Genomic DNA, 12,372 nt, shown 5'->3' with positions numbered 1-12,372 from the left:
TCATCCAAAAATTTAAGGGCCATAATAAAGAGGTAACCAAAGCCTTTGCACGGTCTTTCGATGGCCAGATAGTGGAAATTGGAGACTTAAAGCTCACGGTCATTGAAACAACAGTAGTAGCTGCCACAGGCTTACCCCATGAAGGTGAGTGATGGTTTAAAAACAAAAGCGTGGACGAACAGGCATGGAGAATTATGCTACGAAACCCAGGTATAGACATCACTGTGTTTACAAAAGGAATTCATGTTCATGCATTGAAAGAAGAATGGGCCAGCCTGCTATTAGTTATCCAAAAGTTTATCACTTGCGAAAGACGCTTTGGTTCAATGTACATGTACCATGCTAGATTGTTGATGAACTTCTTAGAGAGTCAAACTCTTAATTTGCCTTATTTCTTACTGCTGAGTTTGAAAAAGATGAGTATCACAGTCCAAAATCACATAGGAAATATAGAACCTCATCTATATCATCATGGACTTGTAAAGATTCTCATTGAAGACCAACTGAAGAAAAACAAAGATACCTGGGAACAATTCTTAATAAGAAATTACTTTCAAGATCCATCTGAGGCATCTGAAAATAGTACACCAAAGACACCGAGAAGGAGTAGGAGAAAAGAAAAGAGTGCCATAGTCCAAGACTCTCCTACAACCGAAACTCAAGAAGTTGGTCAAAAAGAAAAAGAGAACAGAACTAAGGACAAGAAACACAGAAAATTGAAAGGCAAAAGAAACATAGAAGAAGTCTATCAATCACCTGAGCCATCTATAGAAGAGGACTATCAAACATTGTCTGAGAGATTAGTGCATCTTCAAGAACAGTCTGCTATAGTAAAGAAGAAGGAAAAAGGAAAATAGAGCATAGAAGAAGGGAGTACTAGTCCACCGTATTTGAGAAGAAGCAACAGGCTTAGAGGAAGGGGGAGTAAAACACAAGTAAAACGGCCCCACTTCATTGACTTGGGTGGGGAAACACCCGAGAAACCTCCAGCTGACCATAGTCCACCTCGTCCTCAGCCAAGTATTGAAACTGGTCCTCCACATGTTGATGAAAGCCCTTCTCGGCCAGAGCTAGAAAGCAGTCCTCCTCCTCCACAAGACTTTGAAGTCAGTCCAAGAAAAACACCCGAAATAGATCCCAATCAACAGGAGGTGTACGACTACCTTGAATCTTTAGAAAAGACAGTTGCAGGCCCGAGTACCACTCTGCCCCACATGACACCAGATGCACAAGTTCAATCCTTAAAGCAAGAGGTGTTTGAATTAGAGGTTCTAAACAGGCATATCAAGCAAGAAAATAAAGCACTTAAGGAGCAGAGCAAAGTAGATAAAATTATTCATGATAATACTATGCTTCATTTGGGACTATGGCAAAAGAAGAACAAGAAACTAAAGAAAAAGTGCAGAAAGTTGAGTAGAGAATTGATCAATTTCAAATTCAGATGTCCGATAAGGAAACCCACGATGGTGGTAGCACCAAGAAAGAAGAAAAGAGGACTAGATGTCCTAGCAGAGGCTTCAGAACATATGGATTAAAGGGGAATGACTAAAATTTTGGTTGCATGAGGACATGCAACACCTTCACAGTGGGGGTATGTTGAGTCCCAAACTTGCATCTTCCCTATATACCTTTTCAGCCTTCTTTTCCATTTACTTGAACCACCAAGTTGTCAAATCATTGCATATTAGTTTAAAAAGAGCTTATAAAATGGTTTCCTAACTATGTTTGTGACTGCTGTTTGATTTAGATTTTTGTTCAATCAACTGCGGAAACTTGTCACTTTCCGCAGCCAGCTCAAGTTTCCGCAGCCATTTTGTTGAAGACTATGTTACAGGTGTCAAATGGAGAATCCGGCCACATGGGAAAGCTGCAAATGACATGTACATGGAGCGTGTCCCCTTGGTTCAGTCGAATCACTCACAAATAGCCATGGTCAAAGACGGTCAAAGGAGTGGTCAAAACTAAGAATTTTGCGGTGGCACGGCTCTGTTTTGCCCACGTGAAGTTTTGTGTGGCAAGTTCCTCAATCTCCGGAGGTGTGCTAACACCTGTGGATCAATCTGTGAACCAAATCGAACAGCCACCACTCCATAGATTTATTTGTCATGATTACCATACTGCTAGATCTCAGGACGTGGAGATTTACGTGTCTGTTTGGCAGCGTAGAATTTAGGAATCAGTTATAGCATCTTCAGTTATAAATAACGCGTTATCATACGCTTGATAGTTAGCTTTTACATGTAATCTTGACTGTGTTTACGAGCCCACTGTGTCGTGCTCTATTTTTATGTTTTGACTGCACTTTAATATATGAGAAGACAACATTCTTAAGTCCAATTTGTGACTGAGTACTGATTGGCTGAGGTTGCAGAGGGCCCTTGTACACCAAGGCTCTGTATCTACTGTATAGTTTCTTACTTGCTGTCATTATGTTACTGCTTTTATAATCATTTGCTTGTATATATTACGCTGTCATGATATTCATACTAACTGTTGTTCATCTTTTCTTTTATGCTTTCTCATGATTGCTAGCTGATCAATATTTTTCTTTCAGGTTCTTGTAGGCAGCCCAGGCAAATTACATAGTTTTAATGACTAATGACATGAGATCATCTTGTCCTTTCTGCTGATTCATTTACTGAGTTTTAATTCCAGCATTGTCATTTCTTTCAGTTTTGCTTTGCTTATTTACTTTTCTGCAACTTAGATATCATATTACTCATTTGTTTATGATTTCCTTCCTATAGCCAAGTGACTCAAATAGTGAGGAATCAGAATATTACTTGATGTAGTATGATTTAGTTTACTTTCCTGCAAATTAGTGATTGAATTACTTATGTCATTTTCAGGAATTGAAATATGAATGAGTAGTTAAATCTTAGTTTCATTTTATGCAATTTCATTTTATGCAATTTCATTTCCTGCAATTTAGATATCATATTACTCAATTTGTTTATGATTACTTCCTATAGCCAGAGCGAGTCGAAAGGCGAAGGGTCAGAATATGGGTTGAAGTAGTGTGATTTAGTTTTCTTTGCTTTCAGTCTTTGAATTGCTTTGAGTTCAGTTTTTATTTTCTTTTTATACAGCATTAAGGATACTGGGCTTCATTGTCACTAGTTCACTGTTTTGGTACATTTTTATTTTCTTTTGAGAATTGATTTCATCACAGCCAATTTGAAACCTTTTTGAGAACTTTAAAGTTTGGAAAATCATTGTAGAAATCACCATTGCCATCCATACTTGACTTTCAATTCTGCCATCTCACATTAGGGAATCAACAGAAGATAAACCCAAAAACAAACCAAAAACTCAAAAACAACAAAGAACTAAGAAATCGGTTATCTTGCATATACAGTGCACTTCACTTCAGCAGTTTACGACTCTCGGATTGACATTTTAAATAGCAATTTAGGACACACTAAACTGACCAAACACTCATCACTAGTGTATTCTTTAGTTAGACTAAAATACAACTAGTTTAACCAAGTCAAACTGAAAACAACTCCATCAACTCCACAATCAACTCCACCAAACTCAACCACATGAGTTCTAACTGAAGTCCTGCATGCAATAGCTCAGCTGACCCACAAGAAAAGCGTATTTCCTTCTGACAACTGCATGTGCCACATCTGTAGCTCAAACTGAAGTGCTCCAAGAGGATAAGATAATGTTTATAGTCCAAATATTATTATGAGCTAATAATATTCGACTGTTCTATTTTTAGCCTGGCAGTCTAAAAATAGAAACCGCCCATATGTCTAAAAATAGAAGTCCATCTATTTTTACCAACATGACCAATCATCCACAAATAGCACCCTGCAACTCATAGACCATGATCCATATGTCTAAAAATAGACATAGTCTAAAAATAGACTTTGCGCCAAAAATAGCCTGCAAGCCCACTTAGTGAAGGTGACTTATTTCCACTAAGCTCCATCATCTTGTTGCATTCTCAACAATATATACCCGAAGGTACGTGGAGGCCCAGTGTGTATAAGCGTTGTCTAATGCAAAACCGCACAATGAGAGCATTCCCATATACTTTACGTACTGTAACACCGCCCTATATACCCGAAGGTACGTGAACAAGCTACAATATACTCACGTACGTGGAATGAGGTATCACACTCAGGATGTATTGCAGACAAGTTAGTGACAGTTGCTTTATTTTACGACGCTGGAACACGTCTCTAGCCTAGAACCACTAAATGTTCTCGTTAATGACAATGCTCCATTAGGTAAATTGATGTTAATTTTAAGTTGATATTGCTTAGGAATTTGCCTTTCAAGTTCACCATGTGATGTATTCTAAAATTCCTAGGAATGCAACTATCATGATAAGCATTCTTTCCATTCAATTTAACGATGAAAATCCTAGCTACTTAGGGATAGAGCAATCAGATTTCTTTCGATCAAAGAGCAAAGAGCACAATCTAATGCAATTTCCCTACACTATTCCTATGAGCACACACAAACTTTTTCAATGCAACATGCATGTATTTCTTTTCGATTTCCTTAATGTGAATATGAACAAAAGGAAATATGCACATACAATCAATCAATCTTTCATAAGAACGAAGACTTTTACAACAGTTCTAATTCGAAGGAAGAGAAGACTTTACGACACTTTCTTTTGAATGAAGATTAATAAACTATATTCTAACTTTGACTATTGATCGATAATGACAAAGAAAAAATTAAGAAACATTAATAAATCAAAACAAAGTTGGGCTAGACAAGGAAATAGAAACTTGTTCTCTGAGACATAACATTCATTGATCAATCAGCAAACAAACAAATAGATAAAAGTTGGCAAAAACGCATTCCAAAGGTGGATAACTGACCCTAGAAGCATTAGAGCAGCCCTGAATGGGAGATAGTGCGCTTCAGAGCACTTTCCCTAAGCCAGGTGTGCTCTGCAGCGCACTGTGTCCCTCACAAGCCTGCGCTGGTGACAGCGAGCCATTTCAAGAGGCAATTTGACACAGTTTTGACCAAATTTTCAATGCAAAGAGTTGAGTTACAATATATGAACACAAATAAGGTCTGCAAGGATGTCCTAGGAGGTGGATAAGCTACTAGGAAAGAGGATCTTCCCTAGTGGAATCGTCAATTTGTTTTGGAGAATTTGGTATCTATAGATAAATACTAATTCCCTAGATAAATAGATGTATCTAGAACAACAGTTTAAAGTGTTTTAGTCTTTTCCTATCAGCAATAGATAAGATGAGAATATGAGAAGACCTACTTGTAGTTCCACTTTCCTCTCGTCTCCCTTGTATCGATGTTGTCACTCCTTCCCGTACTTAATACGCTTGAGAAGTACCTGTAAACACAATAGAAAACAAAGAATCGATCAAAGCACACGATCTATTGAGTATAAGTGAAATGAATCAAATACGATTCACACATATAAGCATTATAAAACAATACAAACATATGGGAGAAAGGTTCAAACACTTTATTGAATAGAAGAAGGAATTACAGCCATTGGTATCTGATTCAAAGTGATTCCTCCAACTTGGATCCCATCCACATCACATCAAAAGCATGACAAACTTGTAGCATTACAATACTTGCTTCAAAGCCAAATCTCATAGCAGCATTATCTCCTTACAATTCAACATAATCCAACCCCTGATCACTTAGATGAGTGGTCAATTTATAGGAAGATGAAGAAGGTTTTATCATAAATGGTGGCATTGAATGGCCTTCCATACTTAGAATTAGTTCCATGGAGGAAGGCATGAGAGGATAGGATGCACCTTAACTCATTCCTCATCCATTTTCGATCTCATAGGAGTTGATAAGTGAGGGAACCTTCTAGATGACTCCAAAAGATAAGAATATTGCCCAAACCCTATGTGAATTTCGCTCAATCTCGCCCAGCGCAGGTGAAAGGAAGCCTAAGTGCTCTGCAGAGCACCCTGGAAATGGACTCAACTGCTCTGCAGTGCACCCTTGCAAGGGCTTACCTGCACTGGTCCCTCTAGAGGTTATTTCTAGATGTCTTCAAGTCATGAAACTGTCTCAGAAGGAGGCATTCAAAGGGGTGTCTTGTTTAGGGCATGTAGCAATTGAAATTAGGGTTTGATGAGCCCTAAAACACTGATCTGGATGATGGGATTGATGTGCCCAAATGGATCTGTAACGCTCGGGGAACCGCGCTCGAAACCTAATTCCCCTGGCCACTTGTGGGCACTGGGATACCTTAACACGTAGAAGGCAAAGCATGGTAGAGAGGCATGGTATGAACAGTTGTGTTGGGATGATGCGAATGAGTTTATGGAGCTAACTTTGTTTGACTGTCCACAGGGCATCACTGAATAGGGTATGGCTCCAACAAAGAGAGGGCAGGGTCGTGGAAGTAGGGGCCCGATCTACCGGACAACCAAGAGACCGAGCACGACGAAAGGCCGCATGGGCCGTATGCCTATTGAGCACCTCATAGCAGAGGCAGCAGTGACATACCAGGATGAAATAGATGAAGGAATCCGGAAGATGGTTGACGACTGTGAAGCAGAGATAAAATAGGAAAGTGAACTAGATGAGGTGATAGAAGACTAGAGGACGATGGTTCCTGATCTAGGGAATACACGAGGTAGAATTACACAGTTCAAACACACCATGTACTTGTACTCCTTGATGAAAAGTCTGGTTGGGAAAGCGATGGAACAAATCTCTGTGGGGATGGCAGTCACAATGCAGGGCCTGCCCAGTTCTAAAAAAAGACATGGAGAAAATCATATTTCAGCTGCACAAACATGACATCAAGATGGATCGTATTTACTGTCACATCGCTTACATCTTGGAGCTGTATGGAATGCCAGGGGCAACTACTGAAGATCCTGCTCCTGTAGCCTCTGTCTCTGATGAGCAGAATGGGCAGAAATACTAGATTCATCATGATTAGTATTTGTTTATGCGAGTAGCTTTTAAATTTCCTATTGCATATATCAATTATTACAGTTATATAGTATTTTGGTGGCCTATGTGCAGGCGATATGGACAAACAACCGAAGCCTGATATAATTTCTTCAATTTCTAGCTGAATTTCTCCTTCTCTTTCAACAGGTGTATCAGTCATTTATTATTAGCCTGACTAATTCATGAGTTTTTCCCCAACCCTTGTTATCGGCACAAATCATCTCATAGGGTTGTTTTCCTCTATCGGGATTATAATCCCATAGGAATTATAAAGATAGACTCTCGTTGCTTTAAAACAAGTGAAAATGTGTTTATAATGCAATATACACAGGCGGAGGGCTTTCGTTCCAAAGGAACGCATACACACTATCAACGCTTTAAGTTCAACTATAGTGTTAATTCAAAAGAATTACACTATCGGCGGTTTATTATCAGCCCTTCCAACGCCCTTTCCCTCCGATGCGATAACACGTGGCTCTCAGTAATCGCTATAGGCGACTTCAATACATCGATGCTTGGCTCCTCTGCTCCGATCTTGTGATGCGATAATAATCGCAGACCTGATATGCTATTAAAGCCTCCCTATAATGTTTCGGCTCCGGTAGTGTCGCGCTATCGGAGTTCGGCGTTCCAATGGTTCAGCTCTGTTCCACTCCCACTCAGCGATGCGATAAAGGGTTCGGACCCAACGAGATTATAGTCTTTGTGCAATAAAACTTCAAGTCCGGAACTCTGTTCCGGCTAAGTATTTCACGATTTTCCTGTGTAAACCAGAGTTTCCACTTGGAAGCTCAACAATGCAGATAAGAGGAACAGGCACGCCGATATGAAAGGAAAACACCCCAACAGGCCTAAACTCAAGTTTAATTGGAAAACAAAGATTAATCACCATTAATGAAATGTAGGAAATAACAGAGCCAGAACTGATACACGCATAAAATAACAGTTTAACAAAGAACCATCAATCAGATGCACAGAAAGAATTTTTGCAGATGATAATGCCTCCGGGCTCCCCCCTCTCAAGAATCCCATTATTTCATTTTATAATTAATAGATAAGCCCTCTATGTCCTTATCCCATACAAAAGCATGCCTTTTACATAGAGTGATTTAAAGCAATTATGCATAAAGCTTGTTACAACTTATCCATAAAGCGATTATTACAACATGATTTATTCTTAATTCTATACTTATCTTAAACTAGAAAAACAAGGAAATTGCTGGCTAAAGGACCCCACTCCTTTGCCTGTAGATTTTTTTATTATTTTTGGAATAAGTTTGAAGATTTTTTCCCTCCAAGTCTCATGCTTCTACATCAGACTCCTGAGAACAAAATTCTTCATGGGCTCCTGTCCATGAGCTCATCTACAGAACTGCCCAGTTTCTGTAGTATGTCTTTTGTAACCCAAGTAGCTTTAGCGGTTGGTTGATCCTTCCATTTTACCAAATACTGGAAGTATTCTCGTCCCCTTGTTTTCTTAAACACCTTCTTTTCCAGAATTCTTTCTGGCCGCAATTCCTTTGTTGTGGGTAATTGTTTTACCCAGTCAATCTCTTATGTCTCTTGATCTTGTGTTGTATCATCTGCAGTTTCACCTTCATACTTGTACAGGTCTGCAACATTAAAAATTGGTGATATTCCAACATCAGGGGGTAACTCATTCTCATAGGCATTTGCAGAAAATTTCCTCAAGACTCTGCACGGTCCAATTTTTTTGAACTTCAATTTGTTATACTCCCTCTTTGGAAACCTCTCCTTTCTGAGATGTGCTAAAACCAGATCTCCAACTTCAAAGTCTTCTTCTAATGTTTGCTCTGGTTTTGTACTTGATGTTGCTATCCTGCAGCTGTTGTTTCACTTGTTCATGTATTGCTTGCATTTCTGAAGCAAAATCTTCACCCTCTACACTTCTCATCTCTTCTTTTCCCAAGTTTCTCAACTCAGACATTCCTCTTGGATGCATTCCATAAACAATATGGAATGGACTCTGTCCTGTACTCCTATTAGGTGAGTCATTATATGCATATTCAGCTTGTGCCAACACTTGATCCCATTGCTTTGGATGTTTTGCAGTAAGGCTCCTTAAAAGATTGCCCAAACTCCTGTTCACAACTTCAGTCTGTCCATCAGTTTGTGGATGATAGGCAGAACTGAAACTTAATTTAGTTCCCAATTTCTTCCATAGTGTCCTCCAGAAATGTCCAACAAATTTGGAATCCCTGTCTGAGACAATACTTTTAGGCAACCCATGCAATCTTACAACCTCCTTAAAAAAAAAATTAGCAATGTGAGAAGCATCACTAGTCTTATAACATGGAATAAAGTGTGCCATTTTTGAAAATCTATCCACTACAACAAAAATTGAATCATTACCTCTTTGAGTCTTTGGTAAGCCCAAAACAAAATCCATACTTACCATATCCCAAGGCCTATCTGGAATTGGTAATGGGATATACAAACCTATGTTTTGGCTTCTTCCCTTTGCATATTGACAGACTTTGCAAGTTTTCACATACTTCTCCACTTCATATTTCATTTTCAGCCAGAAATAAAATCTGTTTAACTGCTCATAAGTCTTCTCCACACCAAAATGTCCTCCAAGTCCTCCACTATGTTTCTCTTTGATTAAATTCTCCCTCATTGAAAAGTTTGGTATGCACAGCTGATTTCTCTTAAACAACAATCCATCTTGTAAGAAATAATCCAACCATTTACTTCTATCCATCAAAACAGGATTCTTACAAGTTTCAAATGCCTCTTTAAAATCTCAATCTGTCTCATATAATTCTTTAAGAAAATCAAATCCTAACACTTGAATTTGACTCTCTTGGAATAATAAACTTCTCCTGCTTAAAGCATCTGCAACTTTATTTGATTGGCCATTTATATGCTTCAAAACAAAATGGAAACCTTGAAGATACTCTACCCATTTAGCATGCTTCTGGCTAAGCTTTAGCTGCTGCATAATATATTGTAGTGCATGGTTATCTGAATAAAGTGTGAACTCCTTTGACTTTAGATAATGCCTCCATTTCTTCAATGACTGCACAACTGCGTAGAACTCTTTATCATAAGAAGAATAATTCTTTTTGGAATCATTTAGCTTCTCACTAAAATAGGCTATAGGTCTATCTTCCTGACTTAAAACAACTCCAATTGCTTCTCCGCTGGCATCACACTTCACTTGAAAAGGCTTACTAAAATCAGGTAGAACCAAAATATGCTTTTTAGTGATCTTCTTCTTCAATAGCTGGAAATTCTTTTTTGCTTCAGCAATCCATCTAAATGGTTGTTTATCCTTCTTTATGGTCTCAATAATAGGTGCATTGATCTTACTAAAATTCTTTATGAATTTTCTATAAAAACTAGCAAGACCATGAAAACTTCTTACCTCAAAAACACTTTTGGGTGAAGACCACTCCATGATTGCCTTGATCTTCTCTGGATCCATCTTCAGCCCTTCAGCAGAAATAACAAAGCCCAAGTACACTAGCTCTTCTTTCATGAATGAACACTTCTTCAAATTCAGCAATAAATTCTCTTGTTGTAGCCTTTGTAAGACATAATTCAGATGTCTCATGTGCTCCTCCTTAGACCTATTGTAAACTAATATATCGTCCAGATATACTATTACAAATTTACCAATAAACTCTTTAAGAACTTCATTCATGAGTCTCATAAACGTACTTGGTGCATTTGAGAACCCAAAAGGCATTACTCTCCACTCATACGATCCCTCATTTGTCTTAAAAGCGGTTTTCCACTCATCCCCTTCTCTTGTCCTTATCTGATGATACCCACTTTTAAGATCTAGTTTTGAAAAATACTTTGCTCCACTCAAGCAATCCATTAAATCTTCAATTCTAGGTAAAGGAAATCTGTACCTGATTGTGATTTTATTGATGGTTCTTGAATCTATACACATTCTCCAACCTCCATCTTTCTTTGGATTCAACACTGTTGGCACTGCACAAGGACTCAAGCTTTCTCTGATCAGCCCTTTGTCAAGCAATTCTTGCACATGCTTCCAAACCTCTTCATTTTCTGTAGGAGTCATTCTGTAAGTTGGTTTGTTAGGTAGACTTGCTCCAACAATCAAATCTATATGATGGCTAATTCTTCTAATGCGTGGCAACTCATTTGGTAAATCATCAACATTAATATCACAACAATTCTCCAACATTTCTTGAATTTCAATGGGTAAATCAAAAAATTTAGTAGAATTCATTATTACATTGGGCTTGCAAATTACAGCAAAATTTACCTCATTCTCTTCAATCTGCTTCAAGTATTCTTTTCCTCCCAATAACAGATTTTTTGGATCAATCTTCTTTCCTGGTACATCTTCTTCTTGCAGAGGCAACAACGTATGATCGACACCATCCTTTCCAAACTTGTAGGTGTTTCTTTTCCCATCATGCATAGCTCCTCTGTCATATTGCCAAGGTCTTCCAAGCAATATGTGACACACATCCATTGGCATCACATCACATACAATTTTATCTTTATACTTGCCCACCTGAAATTCCACTTCACACTGTTCATTCACTAACAGTTGATGTCCCTTTTGTAGCCATGACACCTTGTATGGTGTTGGATGTTTCATTGTCTTCGGCTTCAATTTCTCCACCACTTCTGTAGAGACCAAATTATCAGTGCTGCCACTATCAATGATCATCTGACAACATCTCCCTTGAACCGTACACATTGTTCTGAACAACGTCCTTCTTTGTGATGGTTCAACTATCTCCTTTGTTGGCTTGAGCAAAACTTTATTAACTACCAAAGATTCTCCTCTCTCTGGTATATTTTCTTCTTCTGCCACTGCTGTTGCTAGTGCTTCTCCTTCAACTGGAGCAACAATTGCATTCCTCTGGCCTGTTCCTGCATTCTCTAGGCACTCAAAAGATCTATGTCCCAGCTTGTTACATCTATAACATCTTACTTCTCTTCCTCTTCCTATGCCTCCTCTTCCTCTAGAAAAACTCCCTCTGCCTCTTGCATCACCTCCTATGGGTGCATGCGGGGTTGAGCTGCTGCTAGCTCCATCTTTAGGTGTTATAGATCTCCCTCTACCACCTTGACTTCCCCTTCCTCGAAAAGTACCTCTCCCTCTGGCAGACTGCTTCCTCACGAGTTTTTCTTCAGCTTTCAGTACCACCCGACAAGCTTCTTCTATTGTTTTAGGAGATAGTATACTTATCTCATCTTGAATGTCCATCCTAAGACCATTCATATATATAGCCACCTTCTCATCTGTATCCTGGGCTTCTCCAGCTCTTATGCTTACCTTGTAGAATTCCTCTGTGTATTCTTTCACTGTCATAGACCTCTGTCTAAGATTTTGCATCTGTCTGAACAAAGTTTGATGATAATTACTTGGTAAAAACTTACCTCTTAGCTTTGCTACCATCCTGCTCCAATTCTTGATAGGTTGCTTGC

This window comes from Pinus tabuliformis, chromosome 6 (assembly GCF_031772625.1).
Source record: "Pinus tabuliformis cultivar Carrire ecotype Pingquan chromosome 6, CPIR1, whole genome shotgun sequence".
In the NCBI taxonomy this organism is placed as follows: Eukaryota; Viridiplantae; Streptophyta; class Pinopsida; order Pinales; family Pinaceae; genus Pinus; species Pinus tabuliformis.
This window is presented reverse-complemented; position numbering follows the sequence as displayed.